The following is a 16851-nucleotide window of genomic DNA, read 5'->3' as shown; positions in this document are numbered from 1 at the left end:
CACACTTGTTTGAACTTATCTTGATTATGACGGGGGTTCGGGGGCAGCGCCCCCGATAAGCGGGGTCCAAGGGGTGGCAACCCCTGGCGGGGTCCAAGGGGCAGAGCCCCTGGCTGGGGTCGAGCTGACGGGCAGAGTGAAAGAACAATTCAGACTCTTAAAGACATGCTTAGGGCATGTGTGATCGATTTTGGAAACGGATGGGATAAATATCTACCATTAGCAGAATTCTCGTATAATAATAGTTATCATGCGAGCATTAAAGCTACACCATTCGAAGCACTGTATGGAAGGAAGTGTAGATCCCCTATCTGTTGGAACGAAGTAGGAGATCGACAATTAACTGGACCCGAGATCATCCATGAAACTACTGAGGAGATAGTGCAAATCAACGAGAGATTGAAAACCGCCCGTAGTCGCCAAAAGAGCTACGCCGATGTCCGAAGGAAACCGTTAGAGTCTTCTTTTACCGTATCATACCCGTAGTCTGCTTTATTAAAAATGTCTTAAAATTTTATTTTTGGCCCGGTTGGACCCAAAATAAAAGCCCGATTTTGAGCTTCTTTTACCGTATCATACCCATCATCTATACGTATTTACTATTGGTAAATACACATCAAATCAATATCCTTATCAGCCTTAGATCTACCCTAGATAAGAGGGAATCTTATTTGTAAGCTAGCATACATTATTACTCAAAAATTCAACACAATAATTTGTCCTTGTTCCCTCAACAACCAGACTGTCCTATAAGTATCACCATCACCTTCGTTTTTCATTTCATTCTTACAACCATCTTTCTCTAACCAAAAACACACTCTTAGGAACTCTAAGTGTTCTTCACAATCTCAGCAAATACTCATGAAGAACTAGCTTCATGAACAACCTATAATCATCATAAGAAAGTTTGATCAAGATTATTTTCTATCTTTTCCAGTAGCTTTATCCAAGTAACTTGAGGTAGTAACCTTATTCATAATCTTATTCGATTCATATTTATATAGCTATCTTATTTTGTGTTATAAAATTTTTAACAACAAGAACATAGTTTGAATGATTTCAAACCTGTTCGCAAACTAAATAGATCCTTCTAATTTGATTTTTAAAACACTTCAAAACCTGTAATATATCATATTATGACAAAATCGGATTAATCATATCTTGGCTAATTAACATAATATTTAATATATATTTACTTATGATTTGATTGTATATATTTCAGGACCACCCGTAAACAACACGAGAAGATTAATCATAAGACCTCATGATTGTACGCAACACGTCATCTGATAACACGGTACTTTATGTACGCAACACGTCATTTGACAACATGGTACCATGGGTCGAGATTATTTCTGATCAATACGAATATGATGGGGTCTTTACTTATTTTATTGAGCAACTAATTGTGGACCATTAACAACAGACTGCTAACTACGGACTAAGAAAATATTAAAAGTATTATAAGTATATATATATGTAACGATTACTTGAAAAGAAAATATGTTGATATATTATATATATGGTTAGGTTTGTGATATCTATCGGAGACCAAGTCGAGTTAAATACCTTCAAGGAAAAGGTGAGTATATAGTCCCACTTTTAAACTCTAAATATTTTGGGATGAGAATACATGCATTTTATGATTTACGTTATAGACACAAGTACTTAAAAATATATTCTACGTTGAGTTGTACCACTGGCATATCTCCCTGCAACTTGGTAACTACTATTTACATGCGGTATTGTAAACGCGAATCCTGTTGATAGATCTATCGGGCCTGACAACCCCAACCGGACTGGACGACCAGTATTCAACGGTTGCACAGTACTTCGTTTCGGTGACTACACTTGGTACGGTGTAGTAAGATTTCATAATAAAGGGAATATGCGACGTTGATTAAATGTTAAGTATGGTTATCAAGTGCTCAACAACTTAGAATATTTTTATTAAAACTTTTATATATGAAATCTTGTGGTCTATATTCATAACGCTGCCGGCATTAAACCTATATCTCACCAACTTTATGTTGACGTTTTAAGCATGTTTATTCTCAGGTGATAACTAAAAGCTTTCGCTGCAACATGTTGAATTTAAGCAAGATCTTGAGTATGTATATTTGTGTCAAAAATAAAACTGCATATCGGAGGATTTGTAATGTAAAATATGTTGGAAGTCGTATTGTTATTATCACATGTAAAGTTTGTAAGTCTAAGATTATCGCTAAACAACAATCATTACCTCGCGATGAAATCATATGTTATTGTATTCGTCCTTATGGTTAAGGTCGGGTTTTGACAATAGATTGGGAACCTTCAGATACCGAAGACGATGATGAGTTCCATCCGATCAAATGGGATTCTTCTGATGATGAAGAAGATGGTTCTTATCATAATTTTGAGTTGTACATATTGCTAGAACACACTAGGTTAGTAGAAAATGCTCCCATGTTAAGGATACATTCGCCGATTGTTACAGAAACTACTCATTTAGATCCACTTTCTGAACTATTACAAGAATTTCTCGAGTTACAAACTTGCTCACTTAATGGTAAAGATGATAAAGAAGAGGATTTGTTAGCTGTTTTGATTACTAATGGTTATGAGCCTACAACTGAGGAACTAGCTGAATAAAGGAGAGAGGTTGACTCCAACAACATTAAAGAAAATTATAGCGGATCAACTACACATTTTGAGGTTCCCGATGTTGAGATAAATGATTGTTTGTATGCGAGTGGGTATCATAAGGTATATAGTTTGGAGAAGACGATTTATAGTGATCCATTTGATATTAGCATAACCGAGGGGTACATTCGGGTGTCTCAGTCAGATTTTAAGTATGATATGAATTCTAAAAGTAGGGTTATACCAGGGTTCTATGCGAAAGAGAAAGGAAAACTTCCAAACTACACATATTTAACCCGCGATGTTAATGATTGGCTGACGTTACTAATTCATGGAACATTTTCCACCGATTTTATATGTCGCCCGATAAGTGTGAGGGAAGTTAAACCCCCTAAGGAAAAATTTAAATGTGGTCGAGTCAAGCTTATGACTCATTAATAAAGGAGAATGTATTTATTTCCTTTTTATTAGTGATTATTTGAATTAATGGGGTAATTAGGTGCGTGTTCTTCAAATTCAACTTCTGCAACTATCCTGTAACTACAATCTAATTCCAAGTAACATCATTCCTCTCCCTATTTACATTTTTGTCTTACTTTATTTTTGTAGTATAAATCCATGCAAGTGAGGACATTGCATGATTTTAAGTGTAGGGGGAAGACGTGAATTTTTCACTTAATTAAAAATCTAAAATAAAATGTTTGAAAATTATTAAGGAAATACTAATAAAATGATATTTTTATGATGTAAAAATCACACTTGATTTTTTGTTTGTCCTACATTATAAAAAAATTGTGGCTTTTTGATTAATAATTAATACTCTTAAAAGTAACTAGTTTTTTTAAAACTCCCTAATATGGTGAAATTTTAAATTTTGAGATGAAATAAAATATAAAACACCTAAAATTAAGGTAATGTAAGTGATAAAGAAATATCTAGGATTTTATTTTTTGTTAGCATTTTGTTTTGAAACCAATTTAAGCAAGTACCCAGGTCGTTAGCACCCAGTATGTGTGCTAGAAACATATTAGTTACCCATAGAAACATTAACCTTTTTAGGAATAACCTAATAAACTAAATTCCCATTCCTAACCCTATATTTTTGGAAGTATAAATTCTTAGTCAAACTTATGTCTTTTCATTAATCTAATCTTAAAGCTAATACAACTACTCTCAACTTTGAGATCGGACTACTTGTTTAAGATAAGAAGTAAACGCCAAATATTGTGAAATGATTACAAACTTATAGCCACTACCATATGGCATAATAAGCATGGACCACAGAGGCAGTAAAAGAGTCCCAATGAGGGCCAACTTAGAAAAATTGCCAAATGTAAAGCCAATGCTAAGCATTAAAGCAAAAGAAATGAAAAATAAAAGAGCTCAATGAAGGCCAAAAGGAGTGATGAGAGCGAGAGAAAAGAGTTCCAATGAGAACCACACCCTTATAAAAGTTTTAGTTAGAAACTAAAAGAGTCCAATGATGACCAACTGTTGTATAAATCCGAATTAATGAACATTAGGACCACCTGTACTCCTTGGTCTGGTTCAGACTAGTTCTTATAATAACAACTAAACTTTAATGATTAGACATCTTTTTGGTTTTGCATTTTGCTTCTGCTTTTAAACAATTTTATCCGTGTCATGACCACCCCGATAAACCAAATTTCGATATAAACTACCCATTTTATATTTCTTTTGATACATTACCTAGGTGAAATTCATAAATAAGTGTTAATCTTTCAAAAGATTTTGAAAATAATTTCCGGTTGAAAACACAAGATTAACCAAAGTATTGTCAAAACATCTCTTTAAATACTATGTTTGATAAAAACCCCTAAGCGAGTATAATTTTAAATGTTTAAATCTTTTTTTACTTAAGGAAAAGCAAAAGCTTAAGTGTGGGGGAATTTGATAACTCCTAAATTATACATGTATTTTAATATATTTGAAGGAGTAATTTTGGCAATTTAATGACATTTTGAGTACTTTAACACACAAAAATGGGTAAAAACGGGAAAAATGTATTTTTAATATTTTGTTTAAGTTATGTATTAATCAGGATCAAAAACAGATAAAAAGTTGCATAAATAGATGAAGCCGCCGGCATGAATGCAAGGAAGCCGCCGTCTAAAGTATAAAAGTCAAGAATGTTCCAGAATTGAGCAAAAATCAAAGAACTTAGAGAACAAGTAAAAGTAACAGAAGCCGTCGGCTAATGAAATGAAGCTGCCGGCTTGATCAAAACTGAATCCGTCAGCTACCCATCCCAAGCTGCCGGCTACGGAGTCGTTTATGGAACCAACTTGGCGACCAAGTAATGCGTTTAAAGTTGCAGAATCAGTATATTGGCCATAACTTAATCATACGATCTCCGATTAAGGCGATCCAGGTGTCCTGACGTCCGTATGACATAGCTCTACAACTTTCGTTTTATAAGTTTTGTCTTATTCTGCCCGGTTCGGAAGCTAGAAGGCGTTAAAGCATGGATGAATTTCAAATACAGGATTTCAATGTTATTTTCTTACTTTTTGTCCCACATTGGTAGAAAACAAATGTACAAGGCCTATCTTTCACCTATAAAAGGATGCATTCACCCCTTAGTTTCATTGCACCTTTTCTTTCATTCTTTCTCTCTTTTGAGGACTTCGATTCTCCAAACCCTTTGGGATTTTGGATTATTGAGGACCCCATCTAGTTTAATATTTTATTTGGCATCGAGGTTCTGCCTGAACGTCTTCTTTTTACTTTGTAAGTGTTTTCATTTTAATTTAAATATTTATTTTTTTATTTATTGTCTTTTAATTTAATGTCTTTAATTTAATGTCTTTAATTTATTTGTCTTTATTTAATTTTATTGCTTTAGTTTATTTAATGTCTTTTATTTATTTAATTACTTTCTGTTCCTCTCCAATTATGAACTAAACGTTCATAGTGGTTACTTGGACGAAAATTTGAAAATATAGGAAAACAGATGAAGCCGCCGGCTTCCTCAGTCCAAGTCGCCGGCTTGGCTGAGTTTAGTTTCCGGCTTCATGCTTCAGTCCGTACGATTTCTGGTTCTTTTTCAGATCTGTATATTCATGTATCTGTGATGATTATTTAAACTGTTTATATCTGTCATGATTAAATAACTTGTTTGCCATGCTTAATGATTAAATATTATGAATCAAGGATTAACTAGTCATTGATTGTATGATCTTATATTCGATTCATATCACTTGTTTAGATGTAGTCCATCAAATATTGTGTTTGGATTGCATGCAACTTAGGTAAGCATCATTGGTAGTTATACAACTAGTTGAACTTGAATCACACTTATATAATATGATTTAATATTGTTAGGCTTAGTCGAAGATCCTCTGTTTGGATGTGTTTGATTAAGGATTGCATGAGAACCAAGTAATAATTGACTTTCAGCTAGTAACTTGAGTTGATCTACTTGATGTTTAATAGTTTATATAATTTGTCAATCTATTTGTATGTTAGTCCGCATCATAAGATTAATATGTATCATGTAGTTGAATTAAACACTAAGAATTGAGATGTTAGCCATGCACATCACGTGTCTAGCATATGCTTTAAGTCCTACCTATTGAATGATATGCGACATTTAGCTTAACCTTTTAAGGATGGTGATTGGTCTATCATTGTTATCTTGCTGTTTGTTAATATAAGTCATAAAATATCAAATATAAATCCCTTATGATTCACACGTCCTTGTAATTGCTTATATTTTATATTGTTTATTTAATTTGAATCTTTATTTTATCTTTCCTTAATAGTTTATTAAAAGTTATTAAGAACGTACCTTCAATTATCTCTTTCCTAAGAGATAACAATTTAAATTTAAACAACAACCAAAAACATAATATATATTTCTAATTCTTTAATAAGAATTAGACTAAAGAATAAAACAACTCTTATCTTCTTCTACGCTCTCTTGGGAAGATAAACTAAAATACTACATCTGATCGGGTCTTGTTGCTCGTTCGGGTGTTAAAAGTAAAATAAAGGTTTTATAAATTTAAAAGTTGAAAGATATGTTAAGCACTATTGCACACACTTTTGACACATCATACCCTAAACCATAAACCCTATACCCAAAACCCTAAACCATATATAAACCCTAAACCATAAATATTAAATTAATCATAAACCCTAACCCTAAACCCTAAACCATAAACCCTACACTAAACCATAAACCATAACCTTATACCATAAACCCTAAACCATATACACCCTAAACCATAAACCCTATACCTAATTCCTAAACACAAAACCTTAAACCCTAAACCATAAACCCTAAACATTAAACCATAAACCCTAAACCATAAACAATAAACACTAAACATTAAACCATAAACACTAAACCATAAATCGTACACTAAACCCTAAACTATAAACCTTATACCCTAAACCCTAAACTCTAAACCCTAAACCATAGAACCTTATACCCAAAACCCTAAACCCAAAACCTTAAACCCTAAACCATAAACCATAAACCATAAACATTAAACCATGCATATATAAACCCTAAACATTAAACCATAAAAATCTTAAACCCTAAACCCTTAAACCCTAAAGCATAAACCCTATACCCTAAACCCTAAACCCTAAACCATATCAATGTAGCAGTAGCTCACCTGATACCTTAGAAGCTGGGACCTACTGCCATGTGGAAGCTTGACCAAATATGGCGTAGGTTCAATAATCCCCACTTGAGGCAATAATTTGCAACTCTATATAGTGGGATGATTGGCCTGCCACATGGTTGGGACCCGATGGAGGCCTATAATTTTTCGGCATCCGAACCTTTCAGGGTGGGTTTGGTGGTTTCCATAGGAAACACAGGGTTGGGGTGTCCCAGCCAAAGTTACACCTTAATTTTGACCAAACCCTTAAACCTAAACCCTAAACCCTGAAAATTAAACCACATATACCCAAAACATATATTATATTAAATCATATATCCTAAACCCTAAATCATTAGTGTCATCTATTAACAGCACGTCTGATAAGGTATGGTATATATATACAATCATAAGATCTATTTGGATCAAGCTTAACCTACATTCATTATATTATTTTATATTTTATTAATTATATATTTTATTAATTATTTGATTTGTTATCTTAAACTTATATTACATCTTATTAGATGTATCATAATCATCATAATTCGTAATTATAATTATAATTACTATATTACTATTAACAATTTATAATAACATCGTATTTAATTGGAATCATCATTTGTTATTGACGATTGAAGATTGAAGATGTGTTTGTAGATCTAAGTTAATTACAATCATCATGTATGCATCATACAGAGTAATTATTAATTAGTTAATACATAATTGAAGATATAAGTTAATTGCAATCATCCAAGTTTTGGGTCAGCTTGTTTCATACGCTTTGTCGATACCCCTTAATTCTTGTAATCTTTTATTTTAAACCAGATTAATTTCTTTCTCCTGGCTTACTGAACACACGAATAATTTTTTTACCAATAAAATGTGTTTGTAAAAAACAGGTCTATGATGGACTCGACTTGGATGTCTTTATGTAGATCTTCCCCTGCATACGAAAAAGGACTTGACAACTTTTTAGAATGTATTTTCTCTAAATAGGTAATGGGGGGTCATATATATTGTCTGTGCATACATTGCGGTAATCAAAAATGGGTAGATAGGGTTGAGTTTAAATCACATCTGCTATGTGACGGGTTTTTGGAACGCTATCAAATTCCAACTATGCTTTTCAAACCAGAAGATACACTAATGTGGGATGCTGAAGATGATATGCAAGTATTGGCCCAATGCGCCTTCCATATGTTTGAAGATGATGATGATATCCAACAAACTGAAAGTCATAAGGCTGTAACAATGATAATGCTAAAAACGAACATATATTTCATAGCATTATTCCTCAAGAAAGACAAGCTTTTAGTTGCAATTGTTCTATTTACAAGTGATATTCGTTTAAATAATAAAAGGTGAAGACAAAAGACAGATTCGACGAATTGAAGACGCAAACGACCAAAAAGCTCAAAAGTACAAAAGACAATCAAAGAGGTTCCAATTATTGATAAGAAACGTCTCGAAATTACAAGAGTACAAGATTCAAAACGCAAAGTACAAGATATTAAATTGTACGCAAGGACGTTCGAAAATTCAGAACCGGGACCAGAGTCCACTCTCAACGCTCGACGCAACGGACTAAAAATTACAAGTCAACTATGCACATAAATATAATATAATATTTAAATAATTCTTATAATTATTTAATATATTATATTTATATTTAAAACCGTCGGCAAGAAAGACTCCAAAAGGGACTGAGCTGTAATTTCAATCTCCGCGACTCGCGGAGTTTGAAGGCCAAAAGGGCCGCGAGTCGCGGAGCCCCAAGTTTTGAAACTCCCTATAAAGCCAACCGAATTCTGAGCATTTTAAATACAATATATCCATCCATCTCTCTATCTATATCGTAAAATATATATATATATATATTTATAATTTATATTTTAATTTTAATTATAATTCTAATAATAAGGGTATGTTAGCGAATGTTGTAAGGGTGTAAGTCAAAATTCTGTCCGTGTAACGCTACGCTATTTTTAATCATTGTAAGTTATGTTCAACCTTTTTATATTAATGTCTCGTAGCTAAGTTATTATTATGCTTATTTAATCCGAAGTAATCATGATGTTGGGCTAATTACTAAAACTGGGTAATTGGGCTTTGTACCATAATTGGGGTTTGGATAAAAGAACGACACTTGTGGAAATTAGACTATGGGCTATTAATGGGCTTTATATTTGTTTAACTAAATGATAGTTTGTTAATGTTAATATAAAGATTTACAATTGGGCGTCCCTATAAATTACCATATACACTCAATCGGACACGATGGGCGGGGTATTTATATGTACGAATAATCGTTCATTTAACCGGACACGGGAATGGATTAATAGCCACTAGAATAATAAAAATAGGGGTGAAATTATATACAAGGACACTTGGTATAATTGATAACAAAATATTAAAACCTTGGATTACACTCAGTCGACATGCTGGTGTAATTATTAAACAAAGTATTAAAATCTTGTTACAGTTTAAGTCCCCAATTAGTTGGAATATTTGACTTCGGGTATAAGGATAATTTGACGAGGATACTCGCACTTTATATTTATGAGTGATGGACTGTTATGGACAAAAACCAGACGGACATATTAAATAATCCAGGACAAAGAACAATTAACCCATGGGCATAAAACTAAAATCAACACGTCGAACATCATGATTACGGAAGTTTAAATAAGCATAATTCTTTTATTTCATATTTAATTTCCTTTATTTTATATTTAATTGCACTTCTAATTATCGCATTTTTATTGTTATTTTATTTAATTGCACTTTTAATTATCGTACTTTTTAATTATCACAAGTTTATTTTATCGCACTTTTATTATTCGCAATTTCATTACCGTTATTTACTTTACGCTTTAATTTAAGTCTTGTATTTATATTTATTATTTTACATTTGGTTTTAACTGCGACTAAAGTTTTAAAATCGACAAACCGGTCATTAAATGGTAAAAACCCCCTTTATAATAATAATATTACTTATATATATATTTGTATTTTTATAAAAGTAAACTAATATAGCGTTAAGCTTTGTTTAAAGATTTCCCTGTGGAACGAACCGGACTTACTAAAAACTACACTACTGTACGATTAGGTACACTACCTATAAGTGTTGTAGCAAGGTTTAAGTATATCCATTCTATAAATAAATAAATATCTTGTGTAAAATTGTATCGTATTTAATAGTATTTCCTGCTAAAATTAATAGCTATTTTATATACACCTCGCATAACATCAAGTTATTTTTGGCGCCGCTGCCGGGGAACTTCTTAAACGCCGGAAGCGCAACGCTAATAGAAAAAAAAATTTAGTTTACTTTTATTAAAATTCGTTTTTATAAAAATACGTTTTAAAAATTTGAAAATATAAAAAGAAAAACAAAAATATAAATACTTTTAGGAGTTTGATAAATATTTAAGTTTTATAAAGTTTCTTTAGTTTGTAAAAATATAAGTTTTATTTAATTTATTTTATAAATATATTTTATAAATATAAAAAAACCGAAAAAAATATAAATATATATAAATCTATTTTTTTTATTGTTATAAAGTATTTTATTTTTATCTTAGTTATTAAAGATAAGTTTTATTTAAATTATATAAATATTTTAATTAATATAAACAGAAAATATAAAAACAGAAAACAGAAAAAAAAAATAAAGAAAAACGCGTCGAATTTTAAACCTGTCAGTTGAATTTCTGAACCCCGCGAGTCGCGGGGTTTGGTGCCTTGAATACCGCAACTCACGGAGGGGACCTGACACCAACAGGAAGCCCTAATCCTGCATTTATTACGGAGTATTATTAATTATTATTAATTAATTTGTAATTAGGGTTAAATATTTAATTAATTTAGTATTTAATTTAAGTTTTAATTAATTTGTATTATTTAGTATTAATTAGTTTAATTAATTTGTAAAATTAGTAGTTTTAATAAATAAATAATATAAAAATAATATTTTTATAAAAATTGTACTTTTTACAACTTTTTGTATATTTTTATATTTTGTCCCTTTTCAATCGTTTTAGCGTAATATTTGTATTTTTAGCTCATATTTAGTTTTAAACTTAGTTTTTGCCATAATTATTTTTACTTCTAGATTTTTAGGCTTTGCCGTAGAATTCCTTAAGTGCTTTTTATTTAGACTAAGATTTAGGTGCTTTAGAATTTTGCGACGCCTTTTTAAGTTTTAGTTTCTTTTTAAGTTATTTCCATTTGGGATATAGTTTTTCCTGTAAGCTTTAATATTTTTAGACACCTTTTACTATGTACCAATTATCATTCCAATTAGTTATCTCAATTTGCGATTATAATTTTAAGTTAGTTGTAGTAATAAGGTTAGGTTAGTCAAGTATTTTTAAGTTTTATAAGTTTCTTTTATTTTTCCGCCACCTTTTATTTTTCAACCATTTTTCTTTTTCGACCTTTTCCGACGAACTCTTTTTCTTTCTTATTTCTCGCTATTCTAGTTTTAGGACATAGATTTTTATTCTACTTCTTATCTAAATTTTCTTAAAATTACGAAAATTTATTTTAAGTGGTTAAATTGATAGACATCAAAATTTTCTGGTTCGTAGTAATAGTTGGATTTGTACGTGGACCGGGTTATTGGAGCCAAACAGTCCTCAATTATATTGAGACCAAACGAATCCTGCCCCTCTGTTGCATATTTTGGCTATTCGAAACGTGGGCAAAATCAGAAAAGTCTATTGATTGGATAACTTATTATAATTTTTCTTTCCTTTTAAAAACTAATTGGATATTCAGTGAATGCACCGAGCAAGACGTTCACCACCTTTTGTACGTTCACCACCTGTAACTAGATCAAGACATTTAGCAAATATTACTACCGTTGATTTTTCTTTAGAATCGTCATCCAGTCGACCAAGTACTTCAGTTCAAATTTCCGATAATCCATTTTTTGAACCCGACCTCACAATTGAGAATCCGGAGAATATTCAGGAATGATTCGTAGATCCTGAACCACTAAACTTTCCTCCGGAACCACCAATCATTCAAACAGAGATTGTTGAGGAACGAACCATTAAATCAGAATCCTCTAGTGATTCCGATTCAACAAATTCAATTATGGAGAATCTGGAACCTTTAAGTATGGAAGACCGAATGAGAGCTAAACGCACTGGCCAAGGTCACGAAATTACTCATCCAGACATTAATGCGCCAGATTATGAAATCAAAGGACAAATTCTACACATGGTGACTAATCAATGCCAATTTAGTGGTGCGCCGAAGGAAGATCCAAATGAACATTTACGTACCTTTAATAGGATCTGCACACTATTTAAAATCCGAGAAGTGGAGGATGAACAGATATATCTCATATTATTTCCCTGGACTTTAAAGGGAGAAGCCAAAGATTGGTTGGAATCGTTACCTGAAGGGGCGATTGATACATGGGACGTTTTAGTTGAAAAATTTCTTAAACAATTCTTTCCGGCATCTAAAGCCGTAAGACTTCAAGCAGAAATTGTTACGTTCACACAGAAACCGAATGAAACTCTATATGAGGCGTGGACAAGATATGGAAAGTTGTTAAGAGGATGTCCGCAACTTGGTTTAGATACCTGTCAAATAGTACAAATATTCTACCAAGGATGCGACATCACTACAAGGAAAGACATAGATATAGCAGCTGGTGGTTCTATTATGAAGAAAACCGAAACTGATGCTTACAAAATTATTGATAACACTGCTTCCCACTCACATGAGTGGCACCAAGAAAAAGATATCGTTAGATCATCTAAAGCAGCTAGAGCCGATTCTAGCCATGACTTAGATTCCATTTCCGCAAAGATAGATGCTGTGGAGAGACGAATGGAAAAGATGACTAAAGATATTCACTCAATACGAATTAGTTGTGAGCAGTGTGGAGGACCACATTTGACAAAAGATTGTCTCAGTATTGAATTAACAATGGAACAAAGAGAGAATATTTCATACATAAACCAAAGGCCTGGAAATAATTATCAGAATAATTATCAACCGCCAAGACCGATTTACAATCAAAACCAGAATTATAACCGAAATATTCCATACAACAACCAACAAGGTCCTAGCAATCAACAAGTATCCATTAATACTTACAATCAACAAAGACCTAATTTTCAAAACAAACCACCACAACAAACCGATGATAAAAAGCCGAATTTAGAAGATATGATGACGAAGCTAGTTGAAACTCAAACGCAGTTTTTCACATCTCAAAAACAAACTAATGAACAAAATGCTCAAGCATTTAGAAATCAACAAGCTTCTATTCAAAATCTGGAACAAGAAGTAAGTAACCTAGCAAGGTTAATAGGTGAAAGAAAACCGGGAAGTCTACCTAGTGATACAAATGCTAACCCCCGGAATGAAACAGCTAAAGCTATTACCACAAGAAGTGGTACAACACTTAAACCACCGGAAATACCTGTAACTTCTGATGAAGCTATTCCTACTCCACAAGAACCACAACCTGATCAAGATAAGGAAAAAGAACCGGTAGTTGAAAAGGTTAATGAAGATAACACAGCTAAGGATAAACCTTATGTTAAACCATACCAACCACCACTTCCTTACCCGAGTAAAATGAAGAAAGAGAAACTTGAAACCGAGCAATCCAAATTCTTGGATATGTTTAAACAGATAAATGTAAATCTTCCTTTCATTGATGTGATTTCAGGAATGCCTAGATATGCTAAATTCTTGAAAGATCTAATCTCAAATAGAAAGAAAATGGAAGAACTCTCGGCTGTTACCATGAATGCTAATTGTTCAGCAGTGCTGTTGAATAAGATACCAGAAAAACTATTTGATCCAGGAAGTTTCACAATTCCATGTTTTCTGGGTAGTCTTAGTTCAATAGAAGCATTGGCAGACTTAGGTGCTAGTATAAATCTAATGCCATATTTACTATACGCTAAACTAGACCTTGGAGAATTGAAACCAACTAGAATAAGCATACAACTAGCCGATATATCAATAAAATATCCTAGAGGGATAATAGAGAACATGCTAGTTAAAGTTGGTACTTTAGTATTTCCAGTAGATTTTGTTGTTTTGGACATGGAAGAAGATTCTCAAGTTCCTCTCATATTAGGAAGACCATTCTTAAACACGGCTAAAGCAATGATAGACGTGTTCGGTAAGAAACTGACCCTAAGTATAGAGGATGAGAGTGTTACCTTTTCAGTTGATAGAGCAATGCAACAACCACAATCTGCAGATGATACATGTTATTATATTTAAACTATAGATGCACATGCAGAATTATTAGAAGAATTTCCAGAATTACAAGGAACAGGAGAATGTTCTTTAGGAGAAGGTAATGAACCAATTGATGAAGCTAAAATGTTAGCTACACTTATAGCTAATGGATATGAACCAACAACAGAAGAAATTCAAATGCTAAAAGATGAAGACAGATATCGATACAAATCATCGATAGAAGAACCTCCGAAATTAGAGTTAAAGCCACTTCCAAACCATTTGGAATACGCTTATTTACATGGTGAATCTGAATTACCTGTAATAATATCGTCTTCTCTTACTAAAAATGAGAAATCACAACTCATTTCTGTGTTGAAAGCTCATAAACCAGCCATTGCATGGAAAATTCATGATATTAAAGGAATAAGTCCTTCGTATTGCACACATAAAATCCTTATGGAAGAAGGTCATAAAATGTATGTGCAACGCCAACGAAGACTAAATCCTAATATGCAAGATGTAGTTAAGAAAGAGATTATTAAATTGCTAGATGCAGGTTTAATTTATCCAATTTCTGGTAGTCCATGGGTAAGCCCAGTTCAATACATGCCTAAGAAGGGTGGCATGACTGTCATTACAAATGAGAAAAATGAGCTTATTCCTACTAGGACTGTAACAGGATGGCGTGTATGTATTGATTATAGAAAATTAAATGACGCCACCAGAAAAGATCACTTTCCCTTACCTTTCATAGATCAAATGTTGGAAAGATTAGCCGGAAATAGTTATTATTATTTTCTAGATGGATTTTCCGGATATTTTCAAATTCCAATAGCACCCGAAGATCAAGAGAAAACCACATTCACGTGTCCTTATGGTACTTTTGCTTACAAACGCATGCCATTTGGACTTTGCAACGCCCCAGCAACCTTCCAAAGGTGCATGATGGCGATTTTTCACGACATGATAGAAGAATGCATGGAAGTTTTCATGGATGACTTTTCAGTCTTCGGTGATACATTTGAATCATGTCTAGTTAATCTGGAACGAATGCTAATTAGATGCGAACAATCAAATCTAGTACTTAATTGGGAGAAATGCCATTTCATGGTTAAAGAAGGCATCGTTCTTGGACATAAAATTTCAAAAGAAGGAATTGAAGTGGATAGAGCTAAAGTAGATGTAATTGCTAAACTTCCACATCCCACCAATGTTAGAGGAGTTAGGAGTTTTCTAGGGCATGCCGGTTTTTACCGACGTTTCATAAAATATTTTTCTAAAATTGCCACTCCTATGAATAAACTCCTAGAAAAGGATGCTCCATTCATCTTTTCAGATGAGTGTATCAAATCTTTTAATATTCTTAAAGAAAAACTCACTAATGCACCGATCATGATAACACCAAATTGGAATCTACCATTTGAACTAATGTGCGATGCAAGTGATTTTGCAATGGGAGCCGTTTTAGGACAAAGGATTGAAAAACGATTTCAACCTATATATTATGCTAGTAAGACGTTACAAGGAGCATAAACGAACTATACAACTACTGAAAAAGAACTCCTTGCTATTGTCTTTGCTTTTGATAAATTTCGATCATATCTCGTTCTAGCAAAAACGGTGGTCTATACCGACCATTCTGCTCTTAGATACCTATTTTCAAAACAAGATGCTAAACCAAGATTAATCCGTTGGATCTTACTCTTACAAGAGTTTGATATTGAAATCCGAGATAAAAGAGGAGCAGAAAATCTCGCCGCTGATCATCTTTCTCATCTTGAAAATCCCGAATTAGAAGTTCTGAATGAATCGGCCATACAAGACAACTTTCCTGATGAATATCTATTGAAGATAGATTATAAAGAAATTCCATGGTTTGCAGACTATGCAAACTACTTAGTTTGTGGATTCCTTGAAAAAGGATTATCGTACCAAAAACGAAAGAAATTCTTCAGTGATATAAAACACTATTTCTGGGAAGATCCTCATCTGTTTAAAAGTTGTCCCGATGGAATAATACGCCGATGTGTATTTGGAGATGAAGCCAGTAAAATATTAAACCATTGTCACACAGGACCAACAGGAGGGCATTATGGGCCTCAACTAACAGCAAGAAAAGTTTATGAAGCTGGATTCTATTGGCCTACAATTTACAAAGACGCACACCTTCTTTGCAAATCCTGTGATGCATGTCAAAGAGCCGAAAAAATAAGTCAACGTGATGAAATGCCACAAAATGTCATCCAAGTATGTGAAGTATTTGACATTTGGGGTATTGACTTTATGGGTCCATTTCCAAAATCTCATAATAATATATATATACTCGTAGCCATTGATTATGTATCTAAATGGGCGGAAGCAC

This window comes from Rutidosis leptorrhynchoides, chromosome 4 (assembly GCF_046630445.1).
Source record: "Rutidosis leptorrhynchoides isolate AG116_Rl617_1_P2 chromosome 4, CSIRO_AGI_Rlap_v1, whole genome shotgun sequence".
In the NCBI taxonomy this organism is placed as follows: domain Eukaryota; kingdom Viridiplantae; phylum Streptophyta; class Magnoliopsida; order Asterales; family Asteraceae; genus Rutidosis; species Rutidosis leptorrhynchoides.
This window is presented reverse-complemented; position numbering follows the sequence as displayed.